This window comes from Charadrius vociferus, unplaced genomic scaffold (assembly GCF_000708025.1).
Source record: "Charadrius vociferus isolate BGI_N301 unplaced genomic scaffold, ASM70802v2 scaffold213, whole genome shotgun sequence".
In the NCBI taxonomy this organism is placed as follows: domain Eukaryota; kingdom Metazoa; phylum Chordata; class Aves; order Charadriiformes; family Charadriidae; genus Charadrius; species Charadrius vociferus.
The window spans coordinates 2,593,908-2,606,246 of record NW_009647828.1 but is presented as its reverse complement, the minus strand read 5'-3'; the positions used below and the strand labels follow the sequence as shown (position 1 = coordinate 2,606,246).

General features: G+C 37.7%; 1 protein-coding gene across 5 annotated transcripts in view; it reads right to left on the bottom strand.

The window, feature by feature from the left end:
- The window catches only part of CTNNA2 (catenin (cadherin-associated protein), alpha 2), a 460,517-nt gene that overhangs the window by 127,107 nt on the left and 321,071 nt on the right, over window positions 1-12,339 (bottom strand). The gene's annotated exons all lie outside the window — the stretch shown is intronic.

Here is a 12,339-nt window from a genome sequence, read left to right as displayed (position 1 = left end):
GAAGACTTTCACTTAAAACACTTTCCTACAGGAAGCCTCAAAGCAAAAATTCTCATGAAGATTAAAAAGGGGGAAAAAAGCGTTTTGTGGCTCATAATGAATGGAAAAAAATATTTTTTTTAGGTTCAATGGCACAAAAAGCATTAAGTGACTTTGTCAGCTGTGTTACCTTTCTCTTAAGAGAAAAATGCTTCTCTAAAGATATGTCGCATCTCTTACCACATTGAACTCTGTTTGATAGCTTTTTCTCAAGAATCAAAATGATCTTCCATTCTTTCTGGCACTACTCTTTCCTTACCAATGCTGTTTTCAAATACTGCTATTTAGAATTGTTCCTTGCATATGATTAAGAGTGATTTTCTGTTTCCAGCTGAGCCTAATAGCGTACGTTTCTGGGAACTATTGAGAAGTCACTTTTGGGGTGGGATGGGGATTAAACATACCCTTTCAATAATGATCTCTCAAATGTACAGAACTGTTATCAGCTCTACATGGCCACATTGGCAAGTGGCCTGTGTTCCAGTCTTCTGCTTTAAGCATTCATTCGAGGGAACGCCTACTTTCTATTATTGTCTGTAATTCTAATTATGATACGAGGCCAATGCATTTATCATCATTTAGAAATCTGTAAAACTCATCCCCTTTTTTACTTATAAATTCAAACACAAAAATATCAAGTGCCACCAGAACTTAATATAAAACATAAATTTACCTCTTAGGTTTTTAAAAAGAATCCATTACAAATTGTGGAGTTAATCATACAAATTGACACCAGAAAAGGGGGAGAAAGTATTTGCTATGACACAAGAGGAAGCATCTGTGTAACCCGCTGGTATTTTTAACCCACTTTTCTTGTGTTCATCCTTTGACTGAGTTCTTCTGGTCCCCAGCTAAAGAACTACAGCTCTTTAGCCTAAGCAATTTCAGCACATGCTTTTAGTTTTTGATGCCCTGAATTCAGTCCCTAGTATTTGGTCCAAGACAGCAGCTGTCATATGTGCACATAGTCTATAGTTCTTCAAGCTAAAATTCCACAATAAAAATGAGGAAGACCTGAGAAGGTAATTTTGGTATAGGAAGCCTCTCCTAAATGTTGAAACGGTACAACGGGGACTGCCAGATGAGCTGGTCTCAGCCAGGTGCCTAGTCTCTTAGAATACAAAGCTGTGTTCTAAGAAAATTTTCAATTACTCTGGCTGTGTGCTGTGTACTAGCTGAACCAATCCTCGGTGACATTAGTATTCTGGGATGCTTTATTTTCACAGGCAAATAATTCAATTTCTGTAATATTGTTTAAATTCTTCTCTTTCTTCTCATTGTTTAAGATTTAATGCATTGGCTTAGAAAGATACATAACCACATAAAATGCTTTAAGACATTTTTTGCTGGGGCAAAGATAACCCTTTTTTTCCCCATAAAATCAGGGAATAATTTGCTAAACTGTGCACATTGTAGTGACTACTAAGACAACATGAATAATCAAAAAGCAAGCACCATGACGCTTAAGTCTACACTGGGATGCTATTTTTCAGCTCTCAAACAAAACAACTAGTTAACAATTCTTCTTCACTGATCTTGTGCAGGGCAGATGTATTTTGTGTTCACCACCAACATGCAAGGTCAAGCACTCAATGCTAGGCACCCATTTAGGGGGTCAGAAAATTGTCCTGAATAGGAACTTGGGACTTCTTCCAGGGTAGTCAGCTACAGGATACAATCACACTCAATAAATTAGGCATCTTATAAACCGTACTGTTTGGAAGCAGAGGCTCTTGATGCTCTTGATGACCCTAAATGGTCATTGGAGAAAAGTAGAAATTTTGAGATTGACTTAAAAGTTTGTAATTTAGGTTCCTAACCTGTATGTTTTGTATTGCCTATAGGAGGAAACTGTCACTGAGAGTAGGCCCATGGTAGCCTACATCTAACAGCTCTCCTAAGGCTCTCTTGAAATTTATCCTGTAACTTTTTTAGTCTAGTTTTAAATTACATAAACAGTGGCTCTTAAGGTACATCCTATTGTGAAACACAAGACAACTGGGAAGCCTTCTGTGACCCTTAGGCCACACAACTCAAACAGTCAGTATCCATCTGGGCAGCCCCTTCTCCTTTCAAAACAGAGAAAAGCCTCATCTATATTGCTTACTGAAAAAGTCCCTGCCCGAGTCATGGCCACACACTGTCTGAGATGTTAAATGAGATGAACCCGTCTGTGCTGGAAAACAGTCTACCAAACCGAGTGGACAGAGATCCAGCTGAGCTCCCTCAATGGCAATATTTTATTAACACATATGAATATGGATGAAGTCGTAGAGACACTTCTCATGTTCTGCACAACTTTACATAGCTGGGAATTTTGAGTGTCCTTCACCTGTTATAAAATGGCTACTGCTTTTTAATCTGGATACAAACCCCCTTCTTCACTGTATGATTTCAAAGAAGGAAAAATTTGTTTAGTAAATCACATTATTGAAAAATAAATAGCATGGCATGTGATGTTACATAGCTACAGGCAGGTCTGTCAAATACCATCTGCTCTGTGCTGAAAATATAAGTTTATTGAAGTTTATTTATTTAAATCCCTAAATACTCTTATATTAATGCTACTCTGTGATAAATTTTTGGCCTTCATTCCTAGAAGGGATAGAAAAGAATTTAGTGGTTTCCTGTGTTTCTGAAAAAAAACATAAAGCTTGGTATTGAGCCTTATAGCATTTCTCTGTTAATCTTTTTCTGCAAAGGGAAGAAAGATACTTTGGAGATGGGATAAAAAGGAAGTAAAAATTGCTGCTGGCATTGGCTTAAAAGGAGAAGGAGGAGAAATGCACAGAATTCCTTGAATGACAAAATACTGGTATTCAGAGTTCCTGTGGACAGAATTACATCTATTCATGGTGTAGTAAGGAGTACTTTGCTACAGAAGAATATATTAATTAGGTCTCTGATTTCTAGTGACCATTAATGGCATTTGCATACTGGGTTTACCGAAGATATTTTCAAATGATTCTCTCAGTCTGTGTTACTCCCATCCTAATTTCCTTAGAGATTTTCCCTGACTGTTTGATTTATTCTCAGTTGATCAGGATGAGCTAATTGCCCTGGGCTCCTGACCAGGGGCTGTGCTGCCTACAGAGTCCCCGAGGTCAGGAATGGGTACCTCTGTACCCATTCTACCCCAAGCCTGCAGTCTCCCTCCCAGATCACACCAACATAAGATCCAGCTCCCTGAATATATTTTTTCAAGCATTTTTAAGACTGATTTGCCACCTGTCATGAGAAGTTAAGTAGTTTTTCAACACATACGTGTCCCGTTGGTGGAAGAAATCTAGGTACTGTCCTTTGACTCTAGAAAATGCCTACAGTCGCAACCACTGTCCACAGTATTACTTGAACAATAAAACAAATACAGAATATAATCATTGCCTCCCTTACATTAAGGAAAGTCTAAAAAGCTTCACAGTTAAAACTGCCCAATACTCAGGTAAGCACTTAGTCAGGCAACTTCAACTTCATTTAGTTAGGAAGGGAAATAATAACAAAAAACACTTAAGGATGGTAAGAAATTTCAGCATCTGCTACAACGATCTCTGCTAAGATATAGCACTGTTTTTCCTCTTGAAAAAAAGACCTTTTTCCCTCTTTCCTTTTAATCTTTTCATGAGCTGCTCACAGTTTATACTGTTGGAGTAAAACAAAAATCTCCCAAAATATTTTTCACAGCTACTAAGGACATTTATATCCCACAACTTTCTCATTCCAGGATTCTTTCAATCAGCATGAGGTACTTAATAGGACACTCTTTTCTAACCCTAAAGAATATCAAAGAATCAAGACATGAACAGTCAGGTCAATCAGCCTAGAGACATAGCGCATTTTGGATGAGACACAGTCAACCTTGAAAGAAGATGCTGCAGACTAGAACAGTGTTGTTAGTTTTGAATAATTCCATATATCACCGAAATGGAAATCATAGATCTTAAATTTCAGCACATGAAACAGGTAAAATTGCTACTACAAAAATTATTATTATTATTATAAAGAGGGCTTAGATATTGTGGTCATGAGTTTCCTTGTATTGAAAAGTTAGGATTACTTAGAGTTCTGTGAGATGCAAACCCACTATTTTGAGAATACTATTTAAAAAAAATTATAATCAATGACAGACTAGCATCACTGACAATAGTAACCTAGAAGGGAATGGAGTGCCAAGAAATACACAAAAGGTGCAGCAACTGCAGACCTACAACATAATGTCACAGACAAAGAACCAATGTGTATGACAATTAAATGAAAGATGTTAGAGGGAGATATTGTCCTTTTTCTTTAAACTGCATAATTTAGGAGCTCAGTGTTTAAATTTAATAATAATAATAATAATAATAATAATAATAATAATAGCCTAAAACTGTGTAAGAAATGTTGGGACCACTGTTATCACACATTCTCCTGTCTTCTCTGCTGCTTTAGATGTAAGCCAAAATAGCTGTGAGAGCTCAGTCTCCTAACATATTACGTGTGGCATGTCCAAGACACCCTCACTGCCATTAATTGGGTAATTTAGCCTCCAGGAGACAGGTGGAAAGATTATCTATTGATCCAAAAGGTACCAAACCTTGATATACTTTTATATTTTCATCATCCCCTAGGTAGATGGTTCCATTATTTACAGTTTATTCAGAACTTCAATATCACAATGTTTTATTGAGGCGTAAATTGATGCTCAAAAATATATCTGTCCTAATATTTTATTTTAAATGTTGAACAACATCAGTCTTTAAAAACTATGCTTATGTTCAATAGCCCTTTTAAAAGTGATGAAGAGAAGCTTAGTAGTAAGAGGAAAAACATTTTGAACAACAGACATAAGCTGCATCAGTGCTTTTAAGCAGAAAGCTAGGTTTAAACATACCAATTCATAGTTTCCTTCTGACAGGTTAAGAAGACTAATTTTGGGTCAGGAAAAGGCTAAACTATATATCCTAGCAGAAGTGAGTAGAGACTAAATTTCACTGGAAGTTGAAAATTCTAGCTGTTAGCTAAGGAGATGGGACAGGAAAACATATTTTAGAAAATATGTATGGTCCCTCTATGGATGAGCTGAAGCAGATATTTGAGAATAAATAAATATTAATTTTTAAAAATTGGAATGGTGAGAAAAGATCTTAGGAAAATGGTATGAACATGAATAACTGTTCTACTCAGCTTAGTGATTTTATCCATTCTTTATGTTTATTCCTATAGACAATTTTGGGTTTTTAGTAACTAGATTAGAGGTTCTGCAATTACCTGTTTTCCGTCTTCAATTCTGCTAGACAATCACCTCGTGTGGAATGAAAATTTCTGGTTTTTTTTCCTCTTAATCATTCTTTTCTTCTTGAGAAAATAAAAAGATGATTTTGCATAAATGGGGGGAAAAAATAGGTTGCCTAGATACCCTTGTTCTATTGGGGTCTTTTGGCCTTTGTTTATGCAGTTGCAAAGGAGAAAGGTTCGGTCACCACAGAGAAAGGACAAGCCAGAAAATTCCCAGTGTGTGTATTATCTTGCCACTTTGCAGTAAAACACTGAATTACAGGCTTTCTTCATGGTGCTTGCACGATACTACTCAGCTCTAGAATGCCATTCACTAAATAATCTGCTCATAAATGTATGTTACAGACAAGAAGTTCTCCTAAAACAAAACAATTGCTTTCAGCAGTTTTTAATTACCTTACAAAATTGTGACCAGCTCACAGTGAGTGTAATTGGTTCTAGTGTAGCATAAATAATCACAACTATGCAGAAAACTGGGTAAGCCACATCCTTGCAATCCCAGATAGTAAATAAAGTCAATAAAATATAAATGAACCATGAGCTAGACACAATATCAATACCTCAGGTGCGCAAATCTTGTCCTTGGCCTGGATCCAAGCAAGTTTTATCTAGATCTGTAGACAATTCAAATTAAATATGTAATGAAATAAAGAGATTATGAAAAATGACTATGTAAATGGCTGAAGAAGACCCTTTTCTATTTTATGTATGTTTTTATGCAGTCCACACCACCATAATATCTGAATGCCTTCAACTGGTGAATTAAGTGGTGTGCTTAATAACAGCCACGTGTGGTTTCTTCATTTATCTTCTGACAAGAGGGAGAACTCGTGTGTAGGGGCACCATAGAATGGTTTAGGGTGGAAGGGACCTTAAAGATCATCTAGTACCATCCCCCCCCCTGCTGTGAGCAGGGACACCTCCCACTAGACCAGGTTGCTCAAAGCCCCGTCCAACCCGGTCTTGAACAATTCTAGGGATGGGGCCTCTGCAACTTCCCTGGGCAGCCTGTGTCAGCATCTCACCATCCTCATAATGAAAAATTTCTTCCTGATATCTAATCTAAATCTACCATCTTCCAGTTTGAAGCCATTACCCCTCATCCTATCGCTACATGCCCTAGTAAAAAGTCTCTCTCCAGCTTTCTTGTAGGCCCCCTTTAGATACTGAAAAGCCACTATAAGGTCTCCCCGGAGCCTTCTCTTCTCCAGGCTGAACAACCCCAATTCTCTCAGCCTGTCTTCATAGGAGAGGTGCTCCAGACCTCTGATGGTTTTTGTGGCACTCCTCTGGACCTGCTCCAAAATGTCCACATCCTTCTTGTGCTGAGGACTCCAAAGCTGGTTGCAGTACTCCAGGTGGGGTCGCATGAGAGCAGAGTAGAGGGGTAGAATCACCTCCCTTGACCTGCTGGCCACACTTCTGATGCAGCCCAGGATGTGGCTGACTTTCTTGGGTGCAAGTGTGCATTGCTCGCTCATGTTGAGCGTCTCATCAACCAACACCTGCAAATCCTTCTCCTCAGGGCTGCTCTTAACCCATTCTCTACCTAGCCTTGGGATCCCAGTCTGATTGCCACGACCCAGGTGCAGGACCCTGCACTTGGCCTGGTTGAACTTAATGAAGTTGGCATAGGCCCACCTGTCAAGCCTGTCCAGGTCCCTCTGGATGGCATCCCTTCCCTCCAGCGTGTCAACCTCAACACACAGCTTGGTGTCATCAGCAAACTTGCTGAGGATGCAATATTTTACTTACGCTGGTTTGTGGCTATTGCTTTTCTTGTTTTGCATAATTCACTGTTGTAACTTCTTCTTGTCTTCTGCCAATAACCAAGGATTTTCAGAAATATTATTAATGACAGCAGTTTGAGTTGAAAGACCAGTTAGCATTAGGGCTAGTTCCCAAGTGGCAGCTACTACTATTAATAGACATTTGCCCATAATCATGCCCTGGCATCTAATCTTCCCTAAAAAAGAACTGCCAGAAGAATGTATATTTATAATGATATTAGAGGTTTCCTAAAATAGAGAACTTTTTCAGTCTTGAGAATGGAGGCAGCAATTTGTTGGTTTTGGTGGTCTTTTTTTCATTTCTAGATATACAGTGAATATTTCCGTATTTCTGGTGTATTTTTGAACTAGAGTTTTCAAGATCACTGTGGTAAGGATACAACCCTTTTCTTCTAGCTACTAGCCAAGACTGGATTTTACAGCATACTGAGGTACCAAAAATGCAGAAAAGGCAAATGATGGGACTTTCCTAAATTACCCGGCAAGTGTAACATACGAATCTCATTGATTTTCAGTAGGTAAAACATATGCATTGGTTCCTTTTTCATTGGAACGGAGTGGAAAGCCATGCATCTATTAGAAGTTCTTCCCCAAGGCAAGAATATCCTGCCATCATTTAAGAGTTGTGTCATTTAATTAAATTCAGATCATAATGTAGTGCACACTGCCATTCAAGAAAACAGTGATAGTTTTCAGGGTAGGACCATCTCATTTAATTTTACAATCTAGAAATACTGAATAAAATCTAGTTATTTTAGCTCCTTCTATATTCAATATATAGTTAGTGGTATTTTTAGAGCACCCATCTGTCTTACATATTTATTTTAATATGGGATATGTATCACCACATGGGATTGCTTCTCTCCATTGACAATGGAGAGGGTCTTGTGGTACTAGATGCTTAATTCTTAAAAAAACTAAGTTACATGAGATAAAACCCCTTCTTAATGACTACAAAGATTGTCCAGCGGTCCTAAGGATCAGGCTAGAGACTGCATCTTGGACAAATTATGTGTGTTTTGGATGCTTTTCTTCCAGAGAACTTAAAAGCATCATATGGGGACCTTTTTTACAAGCTTCCCAAAAGACATTGAGGCCCTGGAGGTGTTCAAGGCCAGGCTGCATGGGGCCTTGGGCAACCTGGTCTAGTGGGACGTGTCCCTGCCTATGGCAGGGGGGTTGGAACTCAATGATCTTCAAGGTCCCTTCCAACCTAAACCATTCTATGATTCTATGATTCCTGTACTTCCAGGTTGTGATATTTTGAGGTCCTGTAAATAATTCACTTTCATCCCACTGTCTAAAGAAACACACTTTGTAAATCTTAAGATTTGACATTGGATCTTAACAATTTTGCTTGTTTGTCCATGCTCATTTTCACCCTTCAAAACACTTAAAATACAAACACACACACCCCCCCCACTTTAATACTTTGGTCATCGCTACCCATGGCTTTAGGACAATGCTGTGTTAAAACTGTTTCTTATCTTTTTAATTTTAGGTGTGATTGCAAGAGATAGACAGTTGCTGGTCACAGAAATGTTGCAACCTAATGAAGAAAACAACAAAAGAAACCCAATTATAGCTGGATTTCTCTAAACTGAGCTTTCTCAGATAAAGACATATGCCAACATTACCTTAATTTGGAACTGAAGTTTGCCAATATTAAGGGAAAACAGGGAAATGCAGTTGGAAGAGCCAAGACTGATAACCTGAGACAGTTTTTTTCTGATATGTCTCAACAAATCTCTCCAATACATGTGTAATGTTATCTATATCACTGCAAATGCAGGTAACACGAGTATGTGCTGGTTTTGGCTGGGGTAGATTCAATTTTCTTCATAGTAGCTAGTTTGGGGCTATGTTTTGGATTTGTGCTGGAAACAGTGTTGATAACACAGGGATGTAGCTGACCTCAACTGACCAAAGGAATATTCCATACCGTATGATGTCATGCTCAGAATATAAAGGTGGGGGAAGAAGAAGGAAGGGCGGGGGGTGTTCGGAGAGATGGCATTTTGCCTTCCCAAGTAACTGTCAACCACGATGGAGCCCTGCTTTCCTGGAGATGGCTGAACACCTGCCGGCTGATGGGAAGCAGCAAGTGAATTCCTTGTTTTGCTTTGCTTGCATGTATGTTTTTTGTTCTACCTATTAAACTGTTTTTATCTCAACACATGAGTTTTCTCATTTTTACTCTTCTGATTTTCTCCCCCATCCCACAGGGGGGGAAGTGAGAGAGTGGCTGTGTTGTGCTTAGTTGCTGGCTGGGGTTAAACCATGACAGAGTGTTAGCATGCAAGTGTACTTCTGATACAGGTTTCTGTCCTACTATTCTTGAGAAATGATGTCTCTGGAGCTTCACCTCATTCCTTTCTGTTTCTAACAATATGTATTATAATACTGATCTGCAGATTATTTCTTTTAGTTAAAGAGCATCCTTTCCTTTTCAATGCTTACTCAGATGACTCAAAGAGGAAAACATCAGGGTTTTCAGAGAATAAACTGCATATTTCTATTCAGAAGATGTCACTACACAAAATTGATGCTGTTACACTTAAATGCATATAAAAAATAGAATTTTAGAGGACAGAAATGTGTAAATGTTGTAAACTGTTATAAAACCATCAGCTTCACTGAAGCCATGTTAATTTGCACCAGCTGAGAATCTCCCCACTCATCAGTTAAATGAAATCTTGCAGATGCTTCCACTTAGAAGGTCAAAAATGTTTACTCCAGAATTTGAAATTATTCTAATTTCTTCACAGACATCCACTTGCTAAGGGTCCACTACAAACTCCTCATTTAACCCCCAACTGCTTTCCAGCTGTACATTGCAATCTGCTTTTAAATCACTTCTGGATGGCTTCACTTACTCTAAAATAACTGGAGGAAAAGGAGATAGTACACATTTTTTCTTTCCCTTCAGACATGGAAGCCTATAGTGAAGGACAATATAAATAAAAAGTGTTAAAATCTACCCACTTTAATACAAGCTCTTAAGAAAAGTCTATTCCACTATTATAAGCATAATAATTAATGTTACTAAGTAATGAAATAGTCATTAATAGAGCCCTCTATCATATTTTATATTACAATTTGATCTGTTAAAAGGTTGAAGTAATAACAGGCAACTAAGAAAAGAGGAGTGGTAGAGAAGTTCAGGATGTCTTACAACATGTAACAAACAATACCGCACTCATCTGCACTCAGAAAAATTATTGAGTAAATCTTTGTTACATCTCTGTTACAGATTAGTGGAAATACTCTTTAGAACTCTTAATGGAAGTGATATTGATGTCTGGTATGACCACTGGCCTCAGTTTTATGTCTCATTCTCTAGAAAGCACTTGTAGCCAATCTCTTTCTAGTTGGTTTTAGATTAAAGGTTATCTTATGAGTCACAGGGATGAGTGTTATTCACTGGATTCAATGCAGGACTTTCTGAAACATATCAACATCCCTTGAAAACAACCTTTTAGTATTTTTCAAGTCTCCCTCTTGGAGGAACAGGAGAACCATATAATGTTATTTGGTTGCAAGCGAAGACTTTTGTTTGTTTATGCATTTAAGAAAAAGGTTCCATTTGATGATAGTATTTGACTATAACATAGGCTTCTGTAGTGTGGACCTTTATGCATTTTTTTTCAGCAAGGGAACTTTGTAAACAAATAGACACTTGTGACAAATGAAGTGACTGTTGGAAGTACATCAAAGAGTTCACAATGTTTACAGGTATCAAAAGAATGTTTCTAATGAACATATTGAAGTTCCAAATATGCTATTCTATTCAGATGCAGAATTGTTGTTAATGGCATAAAGACAGCTATTATATAGCCTTAGAGTTCAAAACTCCCAAACCTCGGCTGTCTGTAGGAGGCACAGCATTGTCTTGACTGTGCTTACAGTGCTTTGATTATGAAATATCACTGAAAAATAGGATTTCAACTAGTTGGTTGCATCGATCACTATCTAATAGATCTCTTTATGAGATACGTATCAAGTATTACATCTGTATTTCTTTCTTTTAATTGCATCATGCTTATGTTTCTTGGATGATCGACAAGGCAATGAGGTCTTGTTTATTTCCTGTCAAAAATTTGTTCATCCATGTGTGCAGCTGAAAGTCAACGCTAACTCAATATTTGTACCTATATCAGAGAAATAAACGATTTTTCAAATTCATTGCTACTTTCTTTTTCCTTATCTTGCTAGTTACCTCCAGACCACCGTGGTGGTTTTTTTTTTTTTATTTGTTTTTTGGTTATCTCTTTATCCTCCACCCCGTTCTGAACACTTTCAATTACAGTCTGTACGGAAAAAATATTTGACATTATTTCGGTTGATGTTTCTTGCAGCCAGGGAAACCACTGCTACTTTCCAGCTTCAACACCCTACTTGGCAGTGTACTGCGCAGCCTACACAATATCAGGTTAGTGCATGTGTCAAACTTTCTGAGGGCAGTGACGTGTGTCTGGCAACAAGGTTTTTCAGCCTGGCATGTCTCCAGTGAAAAGCCCACCTGCCAGAAAACAATGCACATGAAGTTTAATTGGACACATACTCTAACTTGAGCTACCGTTTTGAATGAATGGAGATAGAGAAAATCCTAGGAAAAAAAATAATTTAATCCTCATTACAGTAATTAATCCTTCTCTTTGTGTACTGGCTGCTTTGTGTCCACATGTTCTTTTGTAGGACATCACAACCATGAGGCATTTGTGATGAAATAAAAGAAAACAAGGTAAAAATAAAAGAGCTCTTTGAACTCCACCCAGACTTTCAAGAGAATGTAAGAGCAGAGGACCAGCTCCTTCTATTTTTATAGAGCAAAGCCACAGTCTATTCCTGTCACCACCTCAGATCAATGTGCTAAGTGATATCCATTCAAATTACTTGTCAGTTTAATCAGAGGAAAGGAAACACAATTACAGGGCATTAGTGTAAAAGCCAACACAAAATAGCAGAATGTCCATGTGGGATATCTGAAGCAAAAGCCTGTTGAAAATAACTGTGACATTTTCATCAACAGTCTTTTTACAGAAAAAAAAAAAAACACCAAAACCCTTTGTAAATGCTATTACAAACTAATTAAGCATAAAATAATGCCTTAAATCTATAAACAGATTAGAGTCCTTATTTGTCCTTGTAGATACCAATTTTTTTTTTTTTTGGCTTTTGTGCTGTTCTTTGAATAAAACTAAATGCATAAAGACCCTTGCTGAAATGATAACTG